The 14,423-nt window shown below is 42.3% G+C and overlaps 1 protein-coding gene and 1 pseudogene across 1 annotated transcript in view; one reads left to right on the plus strand and one right to left on the minus strand.

Annotated features, from left to right (window-relative positions):
• CCDC3 (coiled-coil domain containing 3) overlaps positions 1-14,423 on the plus strand; it is a 103,518-nt gene that overhangs the window by 18,776 nt on the left and 70,319 nt on the right. The window lies entirely within an intron of this gene.
• LOC111178010 (large ribosomal subunit protein uL24 pseudogene) lies at positions 6,443-7,574 on the minus strand (annotated as a pseudogene).

Below are 14,423 nucleotides of genomic sequence, written 5' to 3' on the forward strand. Positions count from 1 at the left end.
GTTGAATAATAGTGGTGAGAGTGGGCAACCTTGTCTTGTTCCTGATCTTAGTGGAAATGTCTTTCTTTTTTCTTTTGTATAACTTCTATACATATTTTCTTTGTGGTTACTAAGGGCTTAAGTAATATATCATGTATCGGATAGTTATGACATTCTGTTTTAAGCTGACAACGACTTTACTTCACTTGCATACAAGAAATCTTGTCTTTTCCCTCTCCTCCCCACCACATTATATATTCTTGATGTCACAGTTTACTTTGACCTTTATATATTTGTTAACATTCAGTTTTAGTTGTTTCTAATACTTTTGTCTTTTATAGTATATAGTAATATAATATTGTTTTTGTCTCTATATTTACCTTTATCAACTAGTTTCACACTTTCTTACGCTCTCATATTTCTAATTAGTGTCTTTCATTTCAACTTGAACTACCTTTAGCATGTCTTATAAAGCAGGTGGTAAAGTTTCTTAGCCTTTGAGGAAGTCTTTATCTCTCCTTTGTTTTTTTATTGGAGTATAATTGCTTTACAATGTTGTGTTAGTTTCTGCTGTACAAGGAAGTGAATCAGCTATAAGTATACCTATATCCCCTCCCTCTTGGACCTCCCTCCCACTCCCCCCATCCCACCCAGTTAGCTTGTCATAGAGTGCCGAGCTGAGCTTCCTGTGCTTTATAGCTTGTTCCCACTAGCTCTCTGTTTTATGCATAGTGTATATATGTCAATCCTAATCTTTCAGTTCGTCTCACCCTCCCCTTCTCCCACTGTGTCCACATGTCCGTTCTGTACGTCTGTGTCTCTGTTCTTGCCCTGCAAATTGGTTCATCTCTACCACTTTTCTAGATTCCACATATATGTGTTAATGTACGATATTTGTTTTTCTCTTTCTGGCTTACTTCACTCTGATTGACAGTCTCTAAGTCCATCCACATCTCTACAAATGACCCAATTTCATTCCTTTTTATGGCTGAGTAATATTCCATTGTATATATATACCACATCTTCTTTATCCATTCATCTGTCGTTGGATATTTAGGTTGTTTCTATGTCCTGGCTATTGTAAATAGTGCTGCAATGAACATTGGGGTACATGTGACCTTTTGAATTATGGTTTTCTCAGGGTATATGCCCAATAGTGGGATTGCTGGGTCGTATGGTAGTTCTTTTTTTAGGGAACCTCCATACTGTTCTCCACAGTGGCTATATCAATTACATTCCCTTTGTCCCCCCCCCCCCCGCCCCTTTTTTTCCCCTTTGTTTTTGAAGGACGATTTTGACAGAATAGTGTTCTTGGTTGGCAATTCTTTTTCTTTCAATATTTTAAATATATATATCATTCCACTCCTTTTGCCTGGCAAGATTTATGATGAAAAGTCCTCTGATAGTCTCATTGGAGTGGGTATGGGGTTCCCTTCTATGTGACTAGTTGCTTTTCTCTTGCTGCTTTCAAAACTCTCTTTGTCTTTAACTTTTGAACCACCCTTATATTCTCATGATAAATCCCATTTTTTATATATTGATGGATTTAATCTGCTAATATTTTGTTGAGGATTTTATACATGTATGTTCATGAGGAATATTGGCCTGTAGTTTTCTTCTAATAAAAAAGGGGGCATCAGGATAATATTGGCCTCACAAAATGAGTTGGGAAGTATTCTTTCCTCTTCTGTTTTTTGGATGAGATTGTGTAGAATTGGTATTTTTTTCCATTAAATGTTTGTATATTAGCTTTCTATGGAAAACAATATACCACATAATGGGTGGCTTAAATAACGGAAATTTATTCTCTCTCACTTCTGGAGGCCAGCATTCCAAGATCCGTGTGCTGGCAGGGTTGGGTTCCTCTGAGGTGTCTGTGGCTTGCACATGGCCTCCCTCTTGCTGCCTATTCACAGGGTCCCCGCTCTGTGTGTCAACATCCTTAGTGGCTCTCCATTTGTCCTAATCTCCCCTTCTTATAAGGACACCAGTCAGGTTGGATTAGGGCCCACCCTAACAGGCTCATTTTAACCTAATGACTGCTTTAAAGGCCCTGTCTCCAAATACAGTCACATTCTGAGGTACTGGGGTTAGGGCTTCAACATATGAATTTTGGAGGGACACAATTCAGTCCATGAGAGTTTCGTAAAGTTTATCAGTAAATAATCCGTGCCTGGAGTCTTCTTTTGTTGGAGGGTTTTAAACTACTCATTCAATTTCTTTAATAGATAGGACTCTTTAGGGTGTCTGTTTTTCTTGTGCCACCGCGGCAATGCAGATCTGAGACTGGGGTTGGTGTAGTGCAAGGCCGGGTGAGGAAAGAAAAGAAAAAGAGAAGAAAACCAGGGACTTCCCCCTTACTGTGTAGTACACTGGGGCTCCTTTACTTGATGTTCTAGATGGAAATAGGAGATTTCTCCTAGAGTTATTGCTGCATACTTCAATGATTCTGCTCCCTTTGATTCAGGTCCCATAGCCTCTAGTTGTTTAGTTTTCAGAGTCTTCAGGTAGTTGCTTTGTGTATTATGTGCAGAGATTTTAACATCAGTAGGACTCATAGGCTACATGCAGTTTCCTTCATCTTGACTGCCACTGGAAGTTGATGTTCCTATTTGACTGGGCCCATCAAGAACATCTGGTCAATCTTGCATAGGACATACTGCAGGGGGGGAAAGAACAGTATTTATTTCTTGATGATCAAAAGCAAATAGGAATGGGAAAGAGGATCTGTCTTTTTTTTTTTTTTAACGTCTTTATTGGAGTATAATTGCTTTACAATGGTGTCTTAGTTTCTGCTTTATAACAAAGTGAATCAGTTATACATATACATATGTTCCCATATCTCTTCCCTCTTGCGTCTCCCTCCCTCCCACCCTCCCTATCCCACCCCTCTAGGTGGTCACAAAGCACCGAGCTGATCTCCCTGTGCTATGCGGCTGCTTCCCACTAGCTATCGATTTTACGTTTGGTAGTGTATATATGTCCATGCCACTCTCTGGATCTGTAGTTTTTAAAGTGAAATTCGAGCCCAAATGGGTCAAGAAAATCATAATTCAGTTCATCCATATCTTCCATAAAGCCCTAGAAGTATTTGATTTAAAATGTCCCTGGAACTTTGCTTAGGCAGTCTAGTTTACCACACTATTTGTTCAAGAACAAAGATATCCCTTAGGGATGGAGGAGTATAACGTCAGTTTAACAAGTATTTGTGACTTGTTAAGTGTAAGTTAAGTACTTTTTCTGTATTTAGTCTTCTTTGATACCTCATCAAAACTCAAAAAGTGATAGTTTCTTAAAAGTTAGTTACCGTGCAGAATCAGAAACCTTATCAATGAACTTTTTGTATTCCTACATGAAAATCCAATAGTCTTTCTTGCGCTTTGAATGGATTTTTTAATCCATGCATGATTTTTGTAACATGATGAATTGACCATGTGAAAAATACTCGTTCAGAGTTATACAGATGTTGAAAACATTGAGACTTTTAATTATACAATATTAAAAAACCCTTTTCATCAGTATCACCATTGATCTCATCAGGAAAGTCTTGAAGCAATGGAAAAATGTCAAGCATGCAGCGGCAAGTTTTCTGAAATTCTAATTTTTGCTTGAAAGCTCAAATTTTATCAGTGGCAGCAAATACTGCTAGTTTTCCTTGAAGTGAGAGGCTTACTTTATTCATTTTCAAGAAAATGTCTATCAAATACTCAAAACCATAGTTTTTCTGTCATTCATCCTTTCAAGTAAAAATAGTCTTTCACCAAGAAAGCCACTAGTTCAATTCAGAACTCAGTCACCTAAGTACTCTTCCTTGAGACAACCACTGTACTTTGATAAGCAGCAGAAGTGCTTTCTGTGCTTCTGAATTTCTTCAGAATATTAAAAACGTGTGTACTCAAGGGCCAGGATTTAATTAATGGTTTTTACTGCTTCATCAAGGACGTTCTTTTTTTTTTTAAGACTTTCTGATGTGGACCATTTTTAAAGTCTTTATTGAATTTGTTACAATATTGCTTCTGTTTTATGGTTTTTTTTGTTTGTTTGTTTGTTTTTGTGGTACGTGGGCCTCTCACTGCCGTGGCCTCTCCCACTGCGGAGCACAGGCTCCGGACACACAGGCCCAGCAGCCTCGGCTCACAGGCCCAACTGCTCTGCGGCATGTGGGATCCTCCCAGACCGGGGCATGAACCCACGTCCCCTGCATCGGCAGGCGGACTCTCAACCACCGCGCCACGAGGGAAGCCCTGTTTTATGTTTTGGTTTTTTGGCCCTGAGGCATGTGGCATCTTGGCTCTGAGACCAGGGATCAAATCTTCCCCTGCATTGAAAGGCGAAGTCTTAACCACTGGACCGCCAGGGAAGTCCCATCATCAAGGACATTCTTAAACTGCCTTTTTCTTTTCTGCCCACACAAGACACTGAAAAATATAATGCCTCTTAGTGTCATTTGGTCTGCTGCCTTGATTTGCACTAGGTGCCAGCAGTTTTACTCACCTTTGCTGTTGCACCAACAGTGCAAATGTCAGCACAGTGAACAAGACATCTTAGTATTGTTCTGAAAATAGTTTTGATTTCATGGGCTCCCCTGAAAGGATCTCTGGATCCCCCAGGAATCTGCAGACTTGGAGAACCACTGCTCTAGACCAGCTAGGTGAATGGCAAACTAGGAGGTGTTACCTGAGCTGAGTGTGGATGGGGGACATTTCACATTCGGAGCTGGGAAAGGGGGATGTGTGACCACACAAAGGGGCCCAGAATTTCAGAAGGCCTGGAGTCAACATGGAGCTTGGAATGGTGTCGGCATCTCAGCTTGGAATGGGCTTCTAGCAGTGAGAGTAGTAGGAGTTGCATAGACCAGATTGTGGAGGGTGGTGGGTACCTATGAGAAGGATTCAGGGCCTGGGATTCAGCAGATGTGGATTCTAATATGGCCTGTGCCCACTAACTAATGTTAATCTTGGGCAAATCCATTTACTTTGATGGATCTTTATGCTTAACACGTAATTAATATATGCTCAATAGGTATCTTGTTCATTGAAATTAAATAATTTCATCTCTGGAAAACGAAGTGGTTATATTTTATTTCTCTGAGGGTTCTGTAAACACTGAACGTGATTCTGTTCTTATCACAGTCGAGTCAATTGAAACTCAGACAAACTGAGGAATGTGGGTGGACAGTGATGGCGCCGGAAGTGGGATCAGGGTCTCCCGCCTTCAAGTTCACGCTATTTATGTTCTCCATCCTGCCTGTTCCCTGGTCTCCTGCCTCCCAAAGCTGAAAGATTTTCTTCTCATAGACTGGTACTTCCCTGACGCACTTCCTACTTGCTATCCTTCCTTTATGCAGCTGGTCTGGTTTTGTCCTTTGATTATGCCGTTAGTGCACACTTTTTTGTGTGTGTGTGTGTGACACTTATCACAAATACAATGGTTTATGAAAATACTGGCTTACTATTCATGTCCCCCAACCGGGATATAAACTCCTTTTTACTGGTTGTTGTATTCCCAGGACCTAGCATGGTTCCCTCACATGGTAGGCATGGGTACCAAAATACAGAAGAGGGTTGTAGGGCTTCCCTGGTGGTGCAGTGGTTGAGAGTCCGCCTGCCGATGCAGGGGACACGGGTTCGTGCCCCGGTCCAGGAAGATCCTACATGCCGCGGAGCGACTGGGCCCGTGAGCCATGGCCGCTGAGCCTGCGCGTCCAGAGCCTGTGCTCCACAACGGGAGAGGCCACAACAGTGAGAGGCCCGCGTACCGCAAAAAAAAAAAAAAAAGAAGAGGGTTGTAAAGTATCACATGAGTGGTGTAGGCAGTAAAAGCTTTAGGAAGTCAGAGAAAGGGGGGATCAATGGGGCCTTGAGTATCCCAGGAAGATTTCAGAGAAGAGAGGGGGCTTGATCTGGACCTTGTAAGATGATCTGTAATACAGTTGACCCTTGAACGACACAGGTTTGAACTGCATGGGTCCATTTATATGCAGATATTCTTCAATAGTAAATACAGTACTACACGGTCCATGGTTAGTTGAGTCTGAGGATGCACAGGGCCAACTATGTTATACGTGGATTAACCCCCGTGTTGTTCAAGGGTCAGCGGTTTACTGTTTTCAAAGTACTTTTTGTGATATCAAGGGTCATGCTATTTACTTATCCTCTAGTTGAATGTTAGTAGCTTTTAGATTGCCATTAATAGGTCATTCATTGGCCAGGTAGAACCAGAACTGTGAAGGAGGTAGGGTGGTGGTCTTTTTCATTCATTCATTTATTCAGACCTTCACTGTACACATATTTATTGAATACCTGCTATATGTCAGGCACTGGGATTACAAAAGAAAAAAAGAGAAAAGAGTTCCCTGCCCTCCTAGAGCTTACACTGTAGTGGGATGAGGGAGAGACAATCAATACATCAATCAATACATCAGTCAATAAGAAACATGTCAGTTAATGATGTTTGGCAAAGAATTAAAAGAGGGTGGTAAATGACGAAGAGGAATTAGCAACTACTTTAGGCTGAGGGGGCGACACCTACACTGAAGTCTGAATGACAAGGGCAAGCTGTACAAAGGTCAGGTGGCAAAGCATTCCAGGCAGGAGAAGAAGCCAGTGCTGCTGTGCAAGACCCTGCTAGGCATGCTTGAGGGATGGAAAGGTGCGAAGGGAGCATTGTTGGTAGGGACGAATGGAATGAGATGAGTTTAGAGAGGTGAGCAGGACCCGGACCAATTAGAGCTTTCTAAGCAAGGTCAAGTTTAGATCTTTATGCTTCGGGGAGCTGTTGAGTGGAGTGATGTGCTCTGAGTGATGGAGGCAGGGTCTAGGGGACAGCAGTGGTGCTGGAGAGGAATGGCTGGATTCAGGATATGTTTGGAAGTGGGGCTTTTCCTGTGTTCCTCCAATTGTTCCCTGATCACAGTCTGCTCTTCTATCCCCACTTTTTAAGGCTTTTCCTTTTTCCTCTTCATATAGGGCCCCAGCCACCCCAAGGTGTTGGCTAAGTACCATATTTTGGGTTGCAAAAGTTACACTTCATTTTGGGAATATTTGCATCTTAATTTACTAATAATTTGCCCTTCTTTTCATTTTTAACAGTTTTTAATGAAAGTTGTATTCAAGATTACTTTATTCCTGCATCTTCTCAATTGTTTCTTCCTTATATTTGCCCTTTTCCTTTCCTACTTGGTGAGATTTGGCTTTACGTTTGAGGATCTTTTTGCGGTCTTTGTTCAGTTTTAGTCTGGTGATAACCACCTTGCTGGGGTGAATGCCCACAGGGACAGTCGTGCTGTTAGCGTTCTCCCAGTGCACTCGTTCAACGTAGATGACATATTTATTCCTGTAAACCTGGACTACTTTGGCAATTTGCTGCCCTCTGTAGTGCCCTTGTACAACATGAACTTCATCATTCTTTCGGATGGGCATGGATCGGACATTGTACCTCTGTCTCAGCTCTTTAGAAACAGGGGAAGACATAATCTTCCTGCGAATGTGGGAAGGCGCATTGAAATGCCTTTTCCTCTTCTCGCTTGGGTCAGAAGTCACAAAGGGATTGCACTTCATTTTAGCCGCTCGTGCTTCAGCAATGGCCGCAAAAGGGAAGAGAGCAGTAATTTTTAAAAACAAAGTTTAAAGTGGCAATTTGCATCTCGTTAAGGTTTTAGGATGAGTCTTGGTTTCTAACCCTGACTCAGTACCAATTGTGATTTTCTATATCACTTAGCCACTCTGAACTAAGTTTCCTTATCCGTAAAATGGATCAGATTATACCTCCTATGCATCATTCATAGCCCTGTAATAAAAAGCAACTGAGGGGCTTCCCTGGTGGCGCAGTGGTTGAGAGTCCGCCTGCTGATGCAGGGGACGCGGGTTCGTGCCCCGGCCTGGGAAGATCCCACATGCCGCAGACCGGCTGGGTCCGTGAGCCATGGCTGCTGAGCCCGTGCGTCCCGGAGCCTGTGCTCTGCAACGGGAGAGGCCACAACAGTGAGAGGCCCGCGTACCGCAAAAAAAAAAAAAAAAAAAAGCAACTGAGATGATGATTTTAAAAGTACACAGTTACAATTACGTGTGAAACGTTGTCTTGGCTTTCATGCCCCTGTGTGTACCCGTTCTCCATCACCTAGCTTGCAAGAGTGAGAATAAAAGATCTTGAGGCGGGCAGGCCTTTATTCCATCAACAGGGATCTTTGATACTCCTTACATTCTCAGCATTGTATGGTGTGTTATGGAGGATATGGTAGAGGAAGATGACCTGGTGTCTGAACTCGGGCATCTAGTTAGAGAGATACAGTTAACCCATGTGGAAAGATGGATACTGCTGCAGGGCCTTATGACCCAGTGGGAAGGGTTTGGATAAGTGGAGAGAAGATGAATTCAGACAGGAGAGAGCATGAATGGAAGCCCAGAGATGAGGATGAGGGTAGGTTAGGATAGCAGAGCTGCACGCGGGGGATTAGAGGACAAGTGAGGACACACAAGTTAGTGGGTCTGCTCCAGAAGTCCTTGACTTGTTATCAGGTATACGCAGTTCACACTAAAAGGAGGATTCCTCTGACATGTTGTAGAGGTGATGGTTTGTGGCTGTACTGTGCAGGCTGTCGTTTCTTCTTGACTCCTGCCTTCAATTCTGAGCTTTATTGAAACACAGTCATTACTTTTAAGCATTGACTAATACCCTATGTAGTTACTTGAAAAACCCCACACACTTCTTATTTTGGAATAAATATAGATTCGCTGGCTGTTGCAAAGAAATGGAGAGAAGTCTTTGGTACCCCTCACCCATTCTTCCCAGTTGAACATGTTGTATAACTAGTGCAATAGGAAAACCGGGTAATGACACTGGTAAAATGCACAGAGCTGAGTCACCAGTTATACATAATGCACTTGTTTGTGTGTGTGTAGCTTCCTGTTGCTATCAGCACAGTCAAGATACAGAACCGTCCCATCACCTCGCGCTCCCTCGTGGTACTCCTTATAGCTACAACTTCTCCATTGTCCATTCCCAAACCCTGGCGGCCACTCATCTGTTCTCTATCTCCAGAATTTTGTTATTTCAAGTGTTATATCAGTGGAACCATATAGTTTAAGGAACTTTCTGAGATTATCTTCTTTCTCTCAGCATAACTTCTCTGAGGTTCATCCAAAGTTGTTTTTCTTTTTATTGCTGAGTAATACTTCATGGTATGGTAGACCATCATTTGGTTAACTATTCACTCACTGAAGGACATTGTTGGTTTTGAGTTATCAGCTATAATGAAAACTGCTCTGAACATTCATGCATAGGTTTTTGAGTGGACAGAAGTTGTCATTTCTTGGACTTCCCTGGTGGCGCAGTGGTTAAGAATCCACCTGCCAATGCAGGGGCCACGGGTTCGAGCCCCGGTCCGGACAGATCCCACATGCCACAGAGCAACTAAGCCCGTGCGCCACAACTACTGAAGCCTGCGCACCTAGAGCCCATGCTCCACAACAAGAGAAGCCACCACAGTGAAAAGCCTGCGCGCAGCAACGAAGACTCAGTGCAGCCAAAAATAAAAAAAAAAAAAAGGTGACTTCCCTGGTGACACAGTGGTTAAGAATCCGCCTGCCAATGCAGGGGACACGGGTTCGAGCCCTGGTCCGGGAAGATCCCACATGCCGTGGAGCCACTAGGCCCATGCCCCACAACTACTGAGCTTGTGCTCTAGAGCCCGCGAGCTACAACTACTGAGCCTGCATGCCACAACTACTGAAGCCTGTGCGCCTAGAGCCCATGCTCCGCGATGAAAGAAGCCACCGCAATGAGAAGCCCGAGCACCGCAAGGAAGAGTAACCCCTCCTTGCCTCAACTAGAGAAAGCCCGTGTGCAGCAACGAAGACCCAGTGCAGCCAAAAATAAATAATAAATTTTAAAAAAAGGGCATGCCACTTAAAAAAAAAAAAAAGTTTTCATTTCTCTACAGTAAATGGCCAAGAGCGTCCTATGCCGGGTCACCTGATGAGCCCATTTGTCATTTTAAAGGAAACTTGCAAACTGTTTTCCAAAGTGGCTGAATCATTTACATTCCCACCAGCAATGTACGAGTGATCCAGTTTTTTGCATCATTACTGTTTGCTATTATCAGTATTCTTTATTTTATCCATTCTGATAGGTGTGTTCTCATTGTGTTCAAATTTTTTTTTAGATGTAATTCACACACCATAAAACTCACCCTTTTAAAGTATATAGTTCAGTGGTTTTTAGTATATTCTCAGGTAGGTGCAACTATCATTATTATCTGTATTTCCAAAGCATTTTCAACCCTCCCACAAGAGTGACAGGTACCCATTACCAGTCACTCCCAATTCAGCCCTCTTCCCAGCCCCCGGCAACCACTATCCTCTGTCTCTATGGATTTGCCCACAGAAATGAAATCTTATAATATGTGGCCCTTTGTGACTGGCTTCTTTCACTAAGCATAATGTTTCGGGGGTTCATCCATGTTGTAATGTGAGTCAGCACTTCATTCCTTTGTATGGCTGAATAATATTCTATCGTATGATTACCACATTTTGTTTATCCATCAGTTGATGGACATTTGGGTTGTTTCCACTTTTGCCTGTTATGAATAATATTTCTAACAACGTTTTTGTACAAGTTTTTGTATGTATGTATGTGTGTTTTCTTTTGGGTATTTTCCTAAGAGTTGAATTGCTGGGTCATATGGTAATTCTATGTTTAGCCTTTTGAGGAACTGCCAAACGGATTTCCAAAGCAGCTGCACCATTTTACCTTCTCACCAGCAGTGTATGAGGGTTCCAGTTTCCCTACATCTTTGTCAACACTTGTTATTATCTGTCTTATTGATTCTAGCCATCCCGCTGGAAGTGAAGTGGTCTTTCATTGTGGTTTTGATTTTTCATTTCCCTGACGAGTTATGATTTGAGCATCTTCTCGTGTGTTTATTGGCCATTTGCGTAGCTTCTTTGGAGAAATGTCTGTTCAAGCTTTTGCCCAGTTTTCAATTGGGTTGTCTTTTTATTGTTGAGTTGTAACAGTTCCTTACATATTTTAGATACTAGACCCTTATTAGGTATATGATTTGCAAATAGTTTCTCCCATTCTGTGGTCTGTCTTGTCACTGTAGTTTAAATTTCTATTTCCCTAATGACTGCCAATGTTGGTCATCTTTTCATCTGCAGGTTTACCATCTGTATGGCCTCTTTGGTGAAATGTCTATTCATATCTTTTGCCCATGTTTGTCATTTCCTCTTACTAGAGCTATGGCTGTAGACATTTTCCTTTATAGTATATATGTCTTCAAACTCTTCTTTGCAGCAGCACTAGGATGGATGAGACACAGCTGTTAAGCTGCTCATAGCTATAGATCTTTTAAATTGTGATTAAAAACACATAACATGGAATCTACCCTCAACTATTAAGTGTACAGTGCAAATATTAACTATACACATGTTGTAAGCAGATTTCTAAGACTTTGTCATTTTGCACAAACTGAAACTCTAGACCCATTGAATAGTAACTCCCATTCCCCACATATCCCTGCCACTGGCAACTACCATTCTGCTTTTTGCTTCTGTGATATTGACTACTTTAGATACCTTAAATGAGTGGAATCATGCATTATTTGTCATTCTGTGACTGCCTTGTTTCACTTAGCATAGTGTCCTCAAGGTTCATCCGTGTTGTAGTATGTGACCATAGCTGTAGATTTTTAAAAAATTTTATTGAAGTATAGCTGATTTACAGTGTTGTGTTAATTTCTCCTGTACAGTAAAGTGATTCAGTTATGCATATATATATACATTCTTTTTCTTATTCTTTTCTATTATGGTTGATCCCAGGATATTGAATATAGTTCCCTGTGTTGTACAGTAGGACCTTGTTGTCTATCCATTCTATGAGTAATAGTTGGCATCTGCTAACCCCAAACTCCCAATCCATCTCTCCACCCCCGCCCTTGGCAACCACAAGTCTGTTCTCTATGTCTGTGAATCTGTTTCTGTTTCATAGATAAGTTCATTTGTGTCATATTTTATTTTTTTATTATTATTATTTTTTGGCCATGCTGCATGGCCTGTGGGACCTTAGTTCCCCGGCCAGGGTTTGAACCTGGGCCCTCGGCAGTGAGCGTGCAGAGTCCTAACCACTGGATTGCCAGAGAATCCCCCATTTGTGTCATATTTTAGATTCCACATATAAGTGATATCATATGGTATTTGTCTTTCTCTTTCTGACTTACTTCACTTAGTATGATAATCTCTTGGTCTGTCCATGTTGTGGTAAATGGCATTACTTCATTCTTTTTTTATGGCTGAGTAATATTCCGTTGTATATATACACCACATCTTCTTTATCCATTCATCTGTTGACGGACATGTAGGTTGTTTCCATGTCTTGATTGTTGTGAATAGAGCTGCCAAGCTGTAGATTTGGATCCATGCTAGGCCAGCGCTCATTTTTATCTCATTAATAACCATGTGATCTCACCATGACTCAGTTTCTCCATCTGCAAAATGGATAACAGTAGGTCATAGTGGTATAGAACTTGGTAACTAAACTCAGAGCTTTGTGAATAATCCATGCTCTCATCCTGTGGACCGCCTCACAGATGGCAGTTATGTGTCTTCGCCAAAAAGTCAGAAGTGAGCAGGAGAAGCTTCTCATCCTGGTTTGTTGAAGAAGCTTCACTGAGTGACCTCATTTCTTCATTAATTTTTAATTTCTTTTCTTGCATAATGTTCACCCTTTAAATCCCCAAATCATTCCAGAGTACCTCAGCACATATATCCTGAAATTGAAAGGGGAGGATCCAACAAGGGATCTAGTTCTTGTTAAGGGTCTTCTGTGCCCCCAAAGAAGAGGATCTTTAAGCCAACCTCCACCTGGCCCCATGAGGCACCCAGTTCTCTGGGAGTTGCTATAGAAATGTGCTCTGGTACTAGGAGGAAAGGAAATAAAGCATTCTGAGAGTCTTGCAGGCTAGGAAATGGACGTTCTGACGTCTATTCCCAAAGTCTACTGCAGTTGCTTTCTTCATTAAATTCTTTCTCGGTGTTTCATTGTTCCCATGTGGACACGGAGGCTGAATGTGTTGACTGTCCTTGTCCTTTACAAAGCAGCATGAGAAATTTGGAAGAGAGATCTCTGGCCATCAAGCTGTGGTCTTAAATAAGACAGGATGATCATTTATCCCCTTCTTGTCTTGGAAACAAAAAATCTGCCACCATCTGAGCTCTCCCTATGGAGATATTAGCTCATGCAGACCGGAAAACGTATCTTTGCCTTTATCCTTTTTTCTTCCCCACACCCCCTTCTCCCAGTAGGCCATTTGCTTCTGATCCTATCCCAGGAGTTGACTAGCAGCTTCAGCTCTCACCTTCCTCACCAGGCACTGTGGTTTTGCACACAGCTGGGGACATTTCTGGGGATGGATCTCAGTGGTTAGAGCAAACATTGCCTGGGAGTCTTGGGCCAGAGGAGATTCCTCTAGTCTCCTCCATACTTCTCTGGTTCTCACTCACCAGACCCTCAGGGAATGCTGTCAGGCTTCAGTTCCCATGGCTGGTTTTCATCTTTCTTTTAGTTAAATTAGCTGTGACACCTGGCAGAGCCATGCTTCCCCTGGGGGCCTAGGCAAACCCAGATGCTGCCAGCCTGTTCTGTCCCCGGGGTGCACTCAAGGCCAGTCCATTTACTCTGCACAGAGACAAGGAGAAGAATGTTGGTGCTAGAAGGGAGCTGAAGAGTCATCTAGTCAACCCCTTAATGCAACATCGCGGAAGAATTTTATAGGAAAACAAAGACCCACCCCACAGCTACAGCTCTTATCATGTGGCCAAGTGATGCTGTTTTGATTTTAAATACGGTAACTGTAATTTCAACACTAAAACTATTAAAATATTAGTAGAAGCTAGCATAGGGTTCCAAAAGTGTGTAGCCTCTGTCGTAGCTTTGTAGTAAAGCAAAATGGTCATAAATACAGGTCAAAGGAATATAATAAACCAATGCATGTGTGCATAAATACATACATACATACATAAAAAGTAAAGGAAGTACATTTTTGCACAGTGTCAGGTGGCAGCCCTGTAGGTGCTTTCTAAATCATTTCTATTTGTTTGCTTTGAGAAAAGGGCCCTTTTTTTCATTTCCTTATTCTGTGGCCAGAGAGAAGGGTTGGTTTCTCAGTTTTCTGGGAAATGGTCGTAGTTGCGTCTGGAGACCAGGTTAGTCTCTATGTGCTGTTTGTCTTTTTGTTTTCATCTCTGGGTTCTCCCTGAAGACCCCCATTGGCCGCCTGCCTTGTGCCCATGGCTCCCACCTTATCTCTTTCTTAGAGTTCCATTCTCCAGACCCCAGAGATTTCTTCTGCCCCACCTGTCCTTTGCCTGCCTGTGTTGTGTAACCCCAAGGCTCTGCTAGACAGTTAAAGCTGATCTCATAGACTAATTCAGGGTAAAGTGGTAAGA

This window comes from Delphinapterus leucas, chromosome 2 (genome assembly GCF_059928025.1).
Source record: "Delphinapterus leucas isolate spDelLeu-1000000601 "Yukka" chromosome 2, BTC_Dleu_Yukka2, whole genome shotgun sequence".
NCBI classification, from domain to species: Eukaryota; Metazoa; Chordata; class Mammalia; order Artiodactyla; family Monodontidae; genus Delphinapterus; species Delphinapterus leucas.